The sequence below is a fragment of the Crinia signifera genome, chromosome 12, assembly GCF_055691185.1.
Source record: "Crinia signifera chromosome 12, ASM5569118v1, whole genome shotgun sequence".
Classification (NCBI taxonomy): Eukaryota; Metazoa; Chordata; class Amphibia; order Anura; family Myobatrachidae; genus Crinia; species Crinia signifera.
In genome coordinates, this window is record NC_139228.1 from 5,987,053 (window position 1) to 5,992,403 (window position 5,351).

The following is a 5,351-nucleotide window of genomic DNA, read 5'->3' on the forward strand; positions in this document are numbered from 1 at the left end:
CAGGTTGGGTCCATTTATCCACATTTATCCCCCTTGACACCTACACACACAGAACTGTGCACATTCACCTAATCCATTCCACGACACCAAGGTCAAGTGCTGAACTGCTGTTGGTGCACCTGTTCCCCTGGTAATTAAGGGGCCCACCGCTTCCAGACTAGCAATGTGTTTTTACCTGGCCCACCGCCTGACCATTCTGACTAGCTCAGTGCTTTGACTCTACCTCTCCTTGTCACCAACTGCTCGCTCAATGTCACTATCTGCCTCTCCCATTCACCCACTGCATCGCTCACTGTCTCGCCCTGTCACTATCTACATCTCCCATCCACCCGCTGCCTCTCTCACAGTCTCTCCCTGTCACTATGTGCCTCTCCCACTCACCCGCTGCATCACTCATTGTCTCTCCCTGTCACTATCTGCCTCTCCCATTCACCCACTGCATCTCTCACTGTCTCTTCCTATCACTATCTGCATCTCCCATTCATCCGCTGCATCTTTCTTTGTCTCTCCTTGTCATTATCTGCCTCTCCCTATCACCCACTGCCTCTCTCACTATCGCCCAATGTCACTATCTGCCTCTCCCATTCACCCGCTGAATCTCTCACTGTCTCTCCCTGTCACTATCTGGCCCTCCCATTCACCCATTGCCTCTCTCACTGTCTCTCCCTGTCACTATCCGCCTCTCCTATTCACCTGCTGCATCTCTACCTGTCTCTCCATGTAACTATCTGCCCTTCCCATTCACCCGCTGCATCTCTCCCTGTCACTATCTGCCCCTCCTTTTCACCCACTCATCTCTCACTGTCTCTTCCTGTCACTATCTGCCTCTCCTATTCACCCGCTGCATATCTCCCTTTCTCTCATTGTAATTATCTGCCCCTCCCATTCACCCACTGCCTCTCACTTTCTCTCCCTGTCATTACCTGTCTCTACCATTCACCTGCTGCATCTCTCACTGTCTCTTCCTGTCACTATCTGCCTCTCCTATTCACCCACTGCATCTCTCCCTTTCTCTCCTTGCAATTATCTGCCTCTCCCATTCACCCACTGCATATCTCCCTGTCACTATCTGCCCCTAACATTCACCCACTTCCTCTCTCACTATCTCTACCTGTCACTATCTGCCAGCATCTCTCTTTTTCTCTCCCTGTCATTATCTGCCTCTCCCTATCACCCACTGCCTCTTTCCCTGTCACTATCTGCCCTTCTCATTTACCCACTGCATCTCTCCCTGTCACTATCTGCCTCTCACATTCACCCGCTGCATCTCTCACTGTCACTACCTGCCTCTCCCAGTCACCCTCTGCATCTCTTATTGTCTCTCCCTGTCACTACCTGCCTCTCTCATTCACCCGCAGCATCTCTCATTGTCTCTCCCTGTCACTACCTGCCTCTCTTTGTCCACCACTTCTAGAGACGTAAATAGAGGTAACGGTGGTAGTCACGCAAAACAGCTTAAAGGCGGCCATCCACCAGGGGGTGAATGCACCCCGCCTGCTGCCAAACTAGGTAAGGGAAGGCATGGCTATCCATAGTTCATGGCCCTAGCTGGGGTGCCCCCTTGTGGTAGGCTTGTAACGGCACCTAGGTATGTGCCCTGCTTGCCCCACTCTTTTTATGTCATTGCCTCCTGTCTCTCCTTGTTACCACCTGTCTCACTATCACTCTGCCTCTCGTTTACATCCTCTCACCCACTCCCACTACCTCCCCTATCACTCACTGATTATCGTAGTGTCTCTGTTTGGCCAAAGCACCTGAGCCCTCACTTGGCCACTGACCAAGGTGTCTGCTCTCTGACTGGGTGTATATTTCACTGTTTGGGAATGGCCTGAATGTGTTACCCATTTTTTCTACGTTTTGCCCCTTTTTTCATACGTAACATCTGCATGTCCTGTGACTGGGAATGGTACAGTACAGTGATCGCAAAGGCAGCGGAGCCACAGGAGCCAATTGTCTTGGAACTATATATCACACCCTCCTAGCCATATGTCTGTTCAGTGAGGGGAGGTGGCAACACCCAGAGACATGAGGTGTGAGGCACCTATGCCAGCTGTGAGGTTATATCATACCGTTATTGGACCGATCTGGCAATAATCGGGGGATCGGCTTGTTTTATTACATAGTGTGTAGGCAGCGTATTATTGATAACGGCTGACACCCTGCAGTGTGCCCGTTCTCCATAACCCGCCCACATGTCCCATGATGCACCATGATTACCTCATCCTCCTTGTGGGTGATATATGCAGGTCAGTCTGGGGTAACTGCTGACACCCTGCAGTATGTGCCCTGTTCTCCATAACCCGCCCACATGTCCCATGATGCACCATGATTACCTCATCCTCCTTGTGGGTGATATATGCAGGTCAGTGTGGGGTAACTGCTGACACCCTGCAGCATACCTCCCAACTTTGGCCGGTCAGCAGAAATTTTCGGGGGGCGTGGCCTATTTTGGGGCATGGCCTATACTCGCGGCTCCCCCGCGAGGCCACGCCCCCATTTTGCCGCTATGGGGGCATGACCCAGAGGCTCTGTGAGCCTCTAGCCATGCCCCCAGCCCCCTGGCTGCGGGAATAGACGCTGTGCGCATGCGCACAGCGTTTATTCCCCGCTGCTTAGCATCTGACGGGGGGACTCCCAACAGCCCCCCCACACCGCGGGACACTGCCGCCCGTGGGTGGGACAGCGGGACAGGCCCTGACAATCGGGACTGTCCCGATAAAATCGGGACTGTCCCGATAAAATCGGGACTGTTGGGAGGTATGCTGCAGTGTGCCTGTTCTCCATAACCCGCCCACATGTCCCATGATGCACCATGATTACCTCATCCTCCTTGTGGGTGATATATGCAGGTCAGCTTCTCTGCCTGCGCAACTGCAGGAAGTGCAGCGGAAAGGATCACATGGCGAAGGACTGCAAGGTCCCGGCCTGCAAGCATTGTCACATGGCTGGCCATGAGACAAAGGATTGCCCCATGAGGATGACCTGCCACCTGTGCGGCAAAGTGGATCACGTCTACCAGGACTGTCCCGACAGGGTGATATCCTGCGCCACAACAACAAGAGAAATCTCACGTGCGCTTATAGGTATAGTCCTGTATATTTATACGTAGATGATTCACAAGGTTCAGATCCGTCTCAGGTATTTCGTAAACATGTGAAAAAAACAACAGGAAAAACGATATTGTAACTCCAGAAAACAGTCTATATCCCCTTTAGGTGAAAACAGGGTTTAATGGAAAAGGTGTCCCCGGACAGCTTCCAAACGATCCCAGGGTGGATTAGGTGGGTCACCTCACACGTGCATATATATGTGAATGCTCACATGTATGCTTACATATAACAGATGCTGTGTAATCGCATAAAGGTATCTTTTTCTTTATAAAACTTCAGATGGCCAAGATAAAATCACACTGCTTTATTCTTCACCGCGTAGTCTATGACCCTTTTCTAGGGTCATAGACTACGCGGTGAAGAATAAAGCAGTGTGATTTTATCTTGGCCATCTGAAGTTTTATAAAGAAAAAGATACCTTTATGCGATTACACAGCATCTGTTATATGTAAGCATACATGTGAGCATTCACATATATATGCACGTGTGAGGTGACCCACCTAATCCACCCTGGGATCGTTTGGAAGCTGTCCGGGGACACCTTTTCCATTAAACCCTGTTTTCACCTAAAGGGGATATAGACTGTTTTCTGGAGTTACAATATCGTTTTTCCTGTTGTTTTTTTCACATGTTTACGAAATACCTGAGACGGATCTGAACCTTGTGAATCATCTACGTATAAATATACAGGACTATACCTATAAGCGCACGTGAGATTTCTCTTGTTGTTGTAGTGTATGTTTGGTGGTCCGGTGACCACTTTTGAAGGATCATATGCAGCTTTAAGGTTTGCAGCGCCTGTGGTGAAATATCTTTCCTTTTTGATATCCTGCGCCGCAGCAGTATTGGGTGTGGTTGCCCCTCCCAAGGTGCCACCCATGCCTGTACCAAGGAAGCAGATCCAGCAAAAGCAAGGCAACACCATTCCTAACCCTCCTCCCCTCCCTCTCTCTGTGACAGCAACCCCCACCCCTGCTGTTCACACCACCACCCCCTCCCTCACCCTCCTGACCTGTGATCCAACCCACCCTTCCTCCCACCAACCCCTCTGTCCCTCTCCCTGTCCCTCTCCGAGGAAGAGTTTCCACCTCTTGCCCCTGCAGGAAATGTACAGCCGAGAAGGAAGAGGAAGGAGTTGGACAGCTCAGCTGCCGACCCAGAATCTTCTAAGAAAGCAGCAGTGGAATCGGTCGAGACAATCCAGGGCTCCCTCACCCTCGAGGAGGAGATGGAGGCCTATGTAGAGGTCTTGGAGAAGAGCGGAGTACCTGAGCTCAACCGCCTGTGTCAGTTCGATGAACTGCTTGACTGCATCCAGACACCCCAACAGGGAGATCCGGCTGCAGACCCTGAGGAAGCTCCTCCCGATGGGAGTGGTAATGTAAACGTACAATGACCTAACCCTGCCTTGTTCTCCTAACAAATGGCTCTCCTAACAATTGGTAGCTTTTTACCATTAATGTGAGGAGTATTAAGGATAAGTGCAGACGGCAATCTATTTTTGCCTTTCTTGACATTCAGAAATGTGATGTGTACATGTTGCAGGAATGCTCTCTCCCTTTCTCCAGGTCCTACAAGCACCTGGCCTGGCAGTGGTCCCATGGCCCGTCCTACTGATCCAGTGGAGGTGAGTGTAAGTCTGCAGGGGTAGCCATTCTGATTAGGGGTAGCCTCTTCACATTAGATTCTGTTCAGGAGCTTGTCTGCGGCAGATTACTTGTCGTAGATGGCTCCTGGGCAGCTGATCCTATCAAGCTAATCTGCGTGTACGCTTCACCTATTAAGAATTAGCGTTTGGAACTATTCCAGACCCTGCGGACCCAGCTCGCCACCACCAGGGCTGTAGTGATGGCCGGGGACGTCAACTGCCCAATTGAAGTGGATGGTCGAAGCACCTGCAACTCTGCAAAGCTGGACATCACATCCAACCTGCTCAGGGAAATGGTGGCCGAAGCCTCACTGAGGGACGCTGTGGGCTCCATGGGGGCTGGCTCTGTGAATTTCACGTGGAGCCGCCCCAATGGCTCTGTGCGTTCCCACATTGACTTTGTATTCATCTCCCAGGCAGTGTAGCAGGTAAGGTATTCTATGGTTCCCTGCTTCTTCTCTGACCACAAGGCCATTCTCTTCCATGGTTTTCCATCTGGCCCAGGCTCCTGGAAGTTGAACTGTGTCCTAATGGAAAGAGAGGAAGTACTGGCTGAGCTTAAGGATGCCTACATCACATGGAAGAATGACAAA